The sequence below is a fragment of the Daphnia magna genome, linkage group LG8 (genome assembly GCF_020631705.1).
Source record: "Daphnia magna isolate NIES linkage group LG8, ASM2063170v1.1, whole genome shotgun sequence".
Classification (NCBI taxonomy): domain Eukaryota; kingdom Metazoa; phylum Arthropoda; class Branchiopoda; order Diplostraca; family Daphniidae; genus Daphnia; species Daphnia magna.
This window is the reverse complement of record NC_059189.1, coordinates 8,321,565-8,333,017: the sequence shown is the minus strand read 5'-3', so window position 1 is coordinate 8,333,017 and position 11,453 is coordinate 8,321,565. Positions and strand designations below refer to the sequence as shown.

Below are 11,453 nucleotides of genomic sequence, written 5' to 3'. Positions count from 1 at the left end.
GAGGTAGAAATATGGTTTTATTTGTTCCATTAACAGCCACCACACGGAGTGAACGATTTGGTGTCGTAGAGATGTAGGGTTCCAAGCTAAGCCCGGAGGGAATATTACAGCATCTAACAAAATGACAAGTATTGAGAGGGTTGAAAGAGTGAAAATTCTCTTCTCTAGTCTCTAGGAAATTAGTGGAATTGGGAGGAATTCTCAAAGATTTGCTAATCACAAAGGGATTTTCTGTTTCCTGGAAGTGATCAATTTCCGGGACTTGGTAGATGGACTGTTGTTTTCCGTTATAGATAAACTGATGTTTCCAAAGTGCATCGCGCCCTAGAACGCAATTTTCAACAATTCCATTTACGATTATGAATTTCTGTCTAAGTGCTTGGCGTGGCGTTTCTTCTGCCACAAAAAAGTTAACGGTGATTGTGCCTTCCGTGACGAGGCGCCTGTCATTTATGCTGAAAAGATCCACATCTACCTCTTTAGTGAAATTAATTAATTCCTTTCCTTCTTTAAGCTTATGAAAAAATGTGCTGCTAATAACGCTTCTCTCGGCTCCAGTGTCAAACAGCGCTTTTACAACAGAATTTCCTATTTTTATTCTTATCCTTGGAACTGTAGATTTTACTGCTAAACTATTTATATGATGTCGGTGCTTTTTCTTAGTCCCACCGAGGGGCCCAACGCTTACATCGGTAGTTTTGAGTTTCCCCTTTCTTCAAACAAAGGAGTTTTTTCCCATATCCGTCATAACCCTCTGGAGGAGTGGGTTTCAAATTTTTTATCTGGGGACAAAAGTTTGCTTGGTGTCCAATCTCTTTACAACGAAAACATTTATCATTAGCTTGACTCTCCCTTGCTTTACAATTGTTTATTGAGTGATAGCCCCAATCGTTGTGAAAATCACAAAAATATAAATCCCCTGTTTTATTGATTGGAGGGTTTAACTGTGGTGAGCGCTGTGAAAAACTCTCGTTTCTCCTGGTATATAATTGCCTTTGCATTTTTCTTCTAAAGGTTTTTGGTTGGTGTTTGATTCCACCTGGGTACTAAGGCGATCTAAAGCCTCCTTTACTTTAGTCAATTCTCTATTAGGTTCGACGTATTTGGTGTGAAAAGCATTTAGTCTGGATCTAATTTGGGCTTCTTCTACTGCCATGGCCGTCATTTCAGCTTTTTCTATGAGTTTTTCAAAAGTTGCGAATTCTTTATACTTTAGTCTGGTCTGGACGTCGAAAGACAGCCCTTCCAGAAATCTGTCCATCATAATTTGTTCTCTGGAAAAAGCTGTTCTTTTATCTATCGTGGATTTTATAGGATACGCTAAGTGGAAGGCCTTGCGTATACGATTCGCATAACGTCTCATATTCTTTTCGGGTTCCCGTTGCATATTATGAAATCCAACGCTTTGTTTAGATCTGGTCTCTGTAGAGTGGAAAAGTTTAATTAAACGCTCTTTTACTCTGTCGTATATTTGCGCGCTAATTGGGTTTTCAAGTTCAAAGTCATCAAACTCATCAGCCACTTCACCATACAATTTGGAGCGTAGTAAGATAATTTTTCTTGACTCCTCAAAATCGCCTAAAACCAGTACTGATTCTAGATGTGCAAGCCAGTCATCAAAGTGACCGGAGCGATCACGGTCTACGTAAATTCCGACGTTACTAAATAACGTCATTGCTTGGCTTTGTTGTAATTTTTTTTTTATCGATGGCGTTAGAAATAAAATTGTTTGTGTTTCCTATACTGTTTACTTTTGACGGACACATTACTAAGGGATTCATTTTAGGAATTGAGCTGGTAACTGAGTACTTTGGAGTTGTTCCGTTATTACTTTGCTTATTGTACATGCTTGGGATTTTTACACTTTGTCCACTTAACGCAAGTGGTTGTGTATGTAAAGGGGTTGAGTTAAGATATGAAGGCTGAGAGCTAGTTCTAAAAACAGGCTGTCCATTATGCTTTGTTTTCTGAGAGGAAAAAATATCAACGTTTAGTATTCGTTAGAATGTGTTGCACAATACAATCAGCTGCTTTAGAAGCATCCTCATAATCCATTCCGGATTCTATCAAACGGCTCAATTCTTTAACGTATATTTTAATGGACATGTCTTGTTTTGTTTCTTCTGATGGTTTGTTTTGCATGATTTTGTTTGACTGGTCAACGATCGACGCTGGAGTAAAGGAGACTTTCCGACTTTGTAGTCCTTGATACGGTAAATAGTTACACGGAGTGGACGCTAACTGTGATTGAGGAGTTTGAGTATTCATACTTGACTGTGAATGATTAACCGCCGGACAAGTGATTGTTGTGGTACTAGGGGTCAATTTAGGACAATATAAAGGAATCTGATCACCTTGCGTGTGGATTTCCGCTCTTACAATTTTGATGGGTACGCTGTTTTTAGAACTTTCCTCCTCAGTTTCGAGTGTTACTAAAGATTGGGGCACTAAGTCTGATTCTGACCTACTTTGTTGTTTTCCCGAGTGCACTGATTCATACTCTGAATCAGTACTTTCGTAGTATGTTTTTAGACCACAGTGCTCAAAGAATTCAATTGGTGTCAAAATTGTGGGTTTGGTTAAGAGTAATGCTCTTAAGGCTGTTCCTACTTCTTTGTTTGTTAACTCTATTTTTTTTTCACTTCGAAGTAAATACTGCAATTCAAAAATAAGATCTTCAACAGGAATTTCCGTTATTCTCGTATTTTCGTATTGCTGATAAAACCATGCCCGATCTTGGTTCTGTTCATTTATTAGTTCTAGGTTTTGGAAATCTATAGAGATATCTTCTGTGTTTTCTACCCTATCTGTTGTTTTTTCAAGGTCCGTAATTGCCCGAGCCTGTTCTACAAGTGGATTATATGATAGCAATTCTCTTGTCTCCTCGCCTATCAGGGGTTCGACTACGGTTTCGTCTTGTGACGATACTTGCATATTAAGTACTTCGTTCCACTGATCATCATTTCTCAATTGTTTAATTTCATTGGAATCAAGAAGATCAATATCGGATTGATTTGGGCTATCACTATCTAGTTCGACACCTAGATTTTAGTTATTTCTCAAAATTGACGTCGACCCGCCTCCTGATCTTAAAGAAGTGAACCTTTACCGTACTGATCGAACAAATCTTTGTATTAGTGGCCCTTTTCTTACAGATCTTCTTTCTAAAGTGTTTTCTAAACTGCTATCCTCATTTGCCCTCATCTTTTATAACGAACTAATTTCTAACAAAGCATGTTCTTTTATAACTATGAAAAGTTATCAAAAAATTTCAACCAAATAGGAAGCGAACAAACGAAGAGAAGGCAATAAGTAGCACTTATTACCATAAAAATATAAAATAAACAATAAAAAAAAACACAAGCTATTTAGCTTAACACGAAAGCCGAATTCGACTCCGCTGCCACCAAATGTAAGTTATTAATATTTTAATTTACTTTTTCATTGTCGTTTCTTGTAAAGTATATTTCAGTAGCACAAAAAATTGGGGAACAACTCTTTAGGAACTGAATTGTGAAAAGTGTCTCTCCTTATTTTCTATAGAACAAAAGTTTTTACACGGGGTTCGTGAAGGTCGAACTACAAGAAAATTAAGTTGGAACGTTTGAAGGGTAAAACAGTCTGTAAGACGTCTAAGGAAGAAATTACATAGAAAAGAGGTTCGTATAGAAAATTTATATTAAGTAAGAATAAAGGGTAGGGAAAAAATAAGGAAAATAATAAAGAATAAATTGTTTTGGTTCTTTACAATATGGTATCTTTTATAATATTCTTCGTTCAAAAAAGCTGGGAAAGTTAATTACCTTGGAACCAAGGGAATTATTATTTTCAGATTATTTAATAAACAAAAATAAGGTATGGTTGCAAAAATGGTTCGACCAGTTACTTGCCTTGAAGCGTAATAAATTAAGGCATGTTAAAAGATGTCTAGACTTACCCCACCCTGCCCTGTCGGGTCCATCACCCCATCATCACCCTTCCATCACCCCGAGCACAAGATGTACAGCTCTTGTGACGGCACAAGAGCAAACAACACGAATGCACTTTTTCTCACCGACCCGAGTTTTTTAGACATCGTTCCCTTCCTTGTCTTTCTCATTAGAAAAGACATCTTCCAAAACATACATTAGCCCGAAATAGTCAATTCCAATGATTTAAAATGGCTGTGCTTTCTTGGTACGATCCAAGGGCATGGAAGCGGTTTCATCGTCGAAGTGGCATGATTGTGCTCGTTGACATTTTCAAGAATGCTTTATGACACAGTTGATGCGTTGTCAAACACGAATAATCCAAAATTTATTTCGAAGGTAGGTTAATGTTGATTGAAAACCGGTGTGTTTCTGTTTGACATGATGTTAGTGAATCAGCAAGTACTCTAGTTTTCAGGGAGAGGTATCGGTGGTTAAATAAGAAGGTCTTTGAAGGCTGGGCCTACTCTACCTGTCACTTGTATCAATTTTTTTCTTTCATCCCAAATTGAAAGTAGTGTTTCGAGATCGCGGTGCAGTTTGCCGTTCGGTTTTTACCTCTTTTACGGCTTCGTTAATTTCTGGGAATGCTTTCTGTTGAATAGCCCTTAAGATGAAGTTCTTGGTGGTTGCGATTTCGCAAACAGAGAGGCAATGAATTTCTACTCCTTCGATCGTTTCTACTGCCTTACCATACCATACTGCCGTACCTTCTTCATAAGTCTAAACATTCAGGTTATTGTTCTCCACAACTGCAGATAACAGCTTACTCTCAAAACCAATGAGTACAACCAATCTGGAATATTGTAAACTGCTAGGATTTGCATTCTTTGCTTGGATTTTGTCTCGACTGCCAATGAATGTATATCATCCGAAGTCGGGTTGTCTTGCTGAGGCCATTCAATCGATTCGTGTTTTAGCCAGGAGCGACCTCCCCATCATGAAAAAGCCTTTGTCAATTTTTTAACGGAGTAGCTTCGAGATGCGAAGCCCGCCGGATTATCTTTTCCAGGACAATGTTTCCAATGTTCTGGTTTGAATCTTTTCTGGATTGCTTCTACTCTATTTCTTACGATTATTTTCCATCTTCTTGGATCTCCTTTTATTTAGCCTAACGCTGCCATAGAGTCAGTCCATAGTGTCACTTCCCACTTCATTTTGTCGTTTGCGTTCACAATTCGTTCATCTAAGACACTGCCGAGTTCCCCGTACGCAACAGAAAGCTTACTTTTGGTCATTTAAGCTTGAATAAAAAATCAATAAAGGCCTTTAAACTATACTTTGGGTAAGCTTAGAACTGCAACATCCACCACTTAACTTACCGTGAGCTAAATAAAGCTATTGACAACTTAGCTGTCGATAGCTTTCAGCTATTTAGCTAAAAAATGCTTATTTAGGTTATAGTGTAAATATACCTAGCTAGAGTTAGCTAAGTTACTACTAACTAATTTTTGCTTATAAACGCCTTCTAGAATTAAGCTTTTGTAAGTATCAATATTAATCAAAATAAATACATTTTGAAATTCAAAATGCGATTTTGCAACCGCAATATTTTTTTTTCCCGGATAAATAACATATACTGCACAACGGTAAACATAAATTCAAAGAATAAAAAAAAAAAAACCCACAAAATTCACCGCGATAAGGACAGCAGGTTAAGAAATAACATTACACTAGATTAACTTGTCTTTGTAACCTTAAGAATTAATAACTTATTGTCATATAATGACTAAAAACAGCTGAAGTTACTCTTCGGAACCATTTTAGGGGACGTTATTGCAATTTTCAATTTGAAGATCCAAGTTGCGCAATGATAGCGAGTACTCTTCCCCAGCGACATTACGGGCAGCAGCTTCCTTAGGGTGTCCCATTTTTCTGTTTTATTTTTTGTTTTTGATGATCATTGGGATTGGGTTGTCTTTTGGGACAAAAAAAATGTTCCCAAAAGAGGAAAGCCCCCAAAATTTTTTTAGCCCCTCCACAATTGGAAAAACAGCAAAAAACTGGCTTTTTTAAATAAAAAAATTCAACCGCACAGTCAAAAATTTTAAAAACCCACATCGATCATTTCACGTTTGCTTCTTTATTATGTAAGCTAAACGCGTGTCAAATTTGGATTGGAGATAATTAAAATTAGGGTGCCCACCAACGCTTACAACTTCGACTACCGCGTCAAACACTGGTCGATATAACGGGGCCGCGATTGGAATCGAGAAACATCTTAAAAAATCCCTGTTATGCCTAGCGTGCAGACATCACGTTTATGAAGTTCATATTAAGCATGTTTCAGATGCGGTCACTGGTGCAAGAAATAGTCCGTCAGAGGGAATGTTTGGGCGATTTCAGAAGTAGTGGTCAACATTGGAAATAGATGTTTCGGTAAGCGCCTTTGTATTCAAAATTACGAATTCAGTAACTAACTATAGTTTTATTTGTAAAGGACTTAGCGCTATTTGAGGCAGGAGAATATAGCGACGATATCAATAGCATTGTAAACTCGGTTAGTGCATGGGGTGTTGAGCTGTATGAAAACGAAACATTCCCGCGTGAGGACTATTGTGAACTTCTCGAATTGACTTTAGTATATCTTGGTGTCCCTGTTTTCCCTTTTGCGTTTCGCAAACCAGGTCTGTTGTGCGTGGTAATCTTGTGCGTCATTCATCCAAGATTCAACTTTTTATTTATTTTATCTATTTTATTATTATTTTTATTCTTATTATTACTTATTTTATTGTCTACAGGAGCTCATCATCACGCGAGATTTATGGCGTACGGCATATACTACCTGAAAATTCAACTGTTATCAGAAAAATTTCATGTCTGTTGAAGAGCGCCGTTATGTTAAGTGAATGGCAGACTTCGTTGCACTATTCTATACTGAAGCTTTCCTAAGATCAAGATTGGTGACAGTAGCACCAGCGTCGGACCTAAAATTCCTTTCGCATATGTTTCTTTACAAACAAGTAGATGAAATTGCATTAACAGCAGCAATTAAGTCTACTTACAACCACCTATGGTATTTATGTGAGGAGCTCGTTATCTTTTTAATTTTCCATAGAGAATTACCTTCCGATTTAAGGCAGCAGTTACTGAATAGGCTACTTGAATTTCCCAGACCAAAGAGTTTTTTATTCCGAAAACCACACTTTCCCACTTTTGATCTAAGTGTAATTGAATATCCAAGGCAACTTTTAAATTTCCTTGGGCCTCGGAGTTGGTTAGTTTTTGAGCTTTTAGGTTTGAAAAATGAATCCTTGGACTGGATGATGGTTCCTCTTTGCTATTGGGAAAAAACATTCGGGTATTCAAAAATAGAAGAGAAAATTCGAGGCCTAGAAGTAGTCAACGACTGTGCAGAGCGCGCAGTTAAATTGATAACGGATTTCAAAGATGTGTGTGTTAATGTGGAGGAACAATAGTATCTATTTCAAGTTATAGAAGATCATCGTAAGCATTTCAATGCTTTTAGAAAACAAAACTTTGTGAACGTTTGAATTGGCGAAAAACATACAATACAAGTTTTTCTTCAAAGTGTTATAACTAATTCCGTTGGTGGGTACCCTAATTTTAATTATTTCCAATCCAAATTTGACATGCGTTTAGCTTACATAATAAAGAAGCAAACGTGAAATGATCGATGTAGGTTTTTAAAATTTTTGACTGTGCGGTTGAATTTTTTTTATTTAAAAAGCCAGTTTTTTGCTGTTTTTCCAATTGTGGGGGGGCTAAAAAATTTTTTGGGGCTTTCATCTTTTGGGAACATTTTTTTTGTCCCAAAAGACAACCCAATCCCAATGATCATCAAAAACAAAAAATAAAACTGAAAAATGGGACACCCTAAGCTTGCTGCAATTTTCTTCTTTTTTCGCTTGTGTTGCAAGCACGTAGTCGATCTCCTAGAGAGAAAGAAGGCCTACACCAGGGGCATACTCGACAAAGTCGAACAGGACCATCAGTCTTGAATCTATGCTTAGTGGCCGAGAAACACTGGCAACACTACCATCCATAGACAGCTGATCACTTAAATCCGCCATACCACTTAAGTTTTAGAAATTACTGCAAAAACTGCGTAAAAAAATAACTATATATTGAGTGCTACAGTGAAAAAAAAGCCACGTAATAATACCTCAGCAGCTCAATATACACTACAGCACATCCACATCACTTAATGGCGTGTCGGCGTTTTATAGCTGTTTGGCGCCCAGCAATCTGTGGTTTTTGCCAGATTTCTGATGGGCAGCTTTCACGTTGCCGGATTTATCATACATCAATCATCAACCAGCAGACGAGTCATCGACACTTTGACAGCCATATAGTAAAACAGACGGACAATTTAAGTTATCTTGGTGCGTCATAATTTTGACAATAAGTTCCCAGTATTTAAGAAAATTTTCTTCAGTTTTATCCTAAAGTGCTATAAAAAGACCAACATGTCAAGATGGCCAATGAAAAGAATGGTAGTTAGAGAGACTAATGCAAAGATGGCCGAATTATCCCCAAAGCGGTTCTGTGACCAAGATCCAGACGTAGATGCTGCGGACCATCATGATCCTTACCATTATCAAGACCAGGGCCCAGGCGCTCTTCGTGAGGTATCGAAGTTGTTTCTTAAATAAAATATTTTCAGTTAGTTGTATTAATTACTATTTAAATTCACAAGAGTCATGCATTGAGTTCAGCTACCCAAAACCATGTTTACGATGGACAAATTGAGTCAGCAAACACTGTAGGAAGCCCATTAGCAACATTAAAAGCTAGATGAGATGATGCCAATCAATTACTTTCCATTCAAGATGTAGAAGATCAAAATGAAGATTGCAGCATATCAATTAAGAGTTCCGAAGTGGATGAGATTAAACACAATACCAGTCAATTAACTTGCACTATATTGAAATTTTGTCATTATATATTTCAGTTTGAACGCAATGAAATACACTCAACTGTTTGTCTTCCACTGCTCAGTATTGCCTTTTATTTGGGAAGTCGTCTTACAAAAGCTTCCTTGGGCCAACATTAAAAAAATTTTGCAAATGGCCAGTGCATTTGACCATGTAGAACATTCGAGTGTCCATATGCTGTTGCTGGAGTATAAACACCTTAGATTTCAAACCACAAAAATATGGGTTTGTTCGAACAAAAAATGCAGTTCCATACTTCAAACCATGAAAGACAAAGACAATCTGGAAAAGCCAATTCTGAAGCAATTATGTGGACATAACAACTATGAAAACCAGCGACAAGATTGTTATGTATTGGTTTTGCCAATTGAAAAACAAGTAAGATATTTCATCGAACATCATGGTTTGGAAGATCAGATGCGGGACGAAGACCAGAATTACCGTGGTGATGTTAATTCTGGAGATATGTACAGAAACTTAAGAAGAGAGAAAATGATTGACGAAAAAACCATAACAGTGCAACTTAACTTGGATGGTGCCAGTTGCTTTAAGGTACTACTGCTGCAAATGGTTTTTCTTTGAATGAAGAAAGCCTGTTTCATACATTAAACTAACATTCTTATTTATTTGGCTTTAAGGTTAGTCAATATGCATTTTGGCCCTTTATGGCAATTATAAATGAGGCACCGTATAAAATTCGCCGTGGTTTATTCGCCGTGGTTTCGTCGTTTTGTTATCCTTATGGTATGGAAATAAGAAACCACCAGCCAAAGCCATAAGAGATCAGCCGCTTACCGAACTACGAAAACTTGAAGAACAAGGAATCATAGTGAACGGCAGGAAATACAGACTGGTTGTGTTGATTGCTACGACTGATATGGTGGCCCGCCCTATCCCATGGAATTGCGGTCAGTTTAATGGACAATTTGGGTGTAATTTTTGTTTGTTGGAAGGTGTAAGAGTCTCAAAAGGAAAGAGGAATGTTCGAGTCTATCCCGAACCAAAAAATGGTTTATCGGTAGAGTTGCGCACCCTTTCCCAACACAAAAGAGATGTAAAACTTGCCCTTGAAACAGGTAAAATGATAAATGGTATCAAAGCGGAAACTTCTTTTGCTATCCTACCACATTTCGATTATGTGAAGGCCTCTGTGCCTGAATATATGCACGGGGCTTGTTTTGGTGTAGTAAAGCAATTTCTTAAACTCTTTTTTACCGATAGAAGAAGTCAGGGTCCATGGTTCATTGGGTCAAAAATGTCGATCGTCAATACCCGTTTGAGAAATATCAAGCCTCCATATGAGGTTTCACGATCTGCTGGGACTATAGACGACCTGCCTAACTGGAAGGCATCTATGTTTCGGTAATTTTTTCTCTATTACTATGAAATACTAGAAGACATTTTACCACCAAAATTCTTTAATCACTTTTGTCTCTTATCCTACGGGTTTAATGTATTATTGCAACAAAAAGTTTCTACGGTAGATGTAAAGAAATGCGATGTCCCATTTAAAACTTCCGTGAAGGACACTGAAATTCTTTATGGTGTTGAGCAATTGGGAATCAATGTACATTTTTTTACGCACTTGTCCCAGTGCGTCATGGACTGGGGATGTCTGTGGTCTTATTTGACTTTTATACCAGAATGGTTCAACGGCGAACTACTGACTTTAAAACATGGATAAGACTTGGGGATTCGCATATCATGCTCATAGTGTCACTTACATCGAATGAAAACAAATAAACTAAAGCTGATTACATGGGATATTGAAAAATAGATAAACAACATGAATTAATTTGTGATTATCCCTGAGGGATTTAGTTTACTAAATAACCGAAGGTTTAGAGGTCTTTATAGGCAAAGGTATAGCATAGGCTCTTCCTGCGTCGGTCGACCTAAGAAGCTTTATTGGGAATTCTTTCAACCAATAGGAATCGTTGAAAGTGAAAATGGTCAGTAATGACGAATTAAACGTATTTCTAAGCTGAAATTGATAGATTTAAATTATGGCAAAGGATTATAATGGTTCGCATCGTTTTAATGCTTTAAACATGAACCCATGTGACATTCTTATCTTTTATTTGCATTTTAAAAAGTAAAAAATCGGCCATTTTGTACTTTTTTTCGGCATTTCAACATTTCAAACATAGATGGCACCACTTGTTATGTAAACAATAGAAACTAGACTAGACTGATCATATAGTTTACCACGACTTTACTTTCATGATTCTTAGTAAAATAAATCCACCCCCAAAATTTCAAAAAAATATTACATTTCTACATGTAATTTTAAATCTAATAGAAATCAAACTTCATTTTACTGCATTCCTCAAGAACTGGAAAACCATAGAGATAATTGGGAAACATGCCCAAGAAATAAGTTAAGAAGACAAACTTTGCTTAGCAATCTTAAATGTGAATCCGTCATTGCTAACAAGATCTATGTTTGTGAAAACTATTTTGTTACAGGTACAATTAAGTGTTTTTATGTACATTTAAAGGTAATCAAAGCCATTTAAACAATTATACTATTAACCTATCCTACTTTCATAGCCTACTACGATTCCCTTTCTTACTATTTAGCCCC

General features: G+C 37.0%; 1 pseudogene; it reads right to left on the bottom strand.

Annotated features, from left to right (window-relative positions):
• Positions 1-659: 659 nt before the first annotated feature.
• LOC123475561 lies at positions 660-1,718 on the bottom strand (annotated as a pseudogene).
• Positions 1,719-11,453: the final 9,735 nt, after the last annotated feature.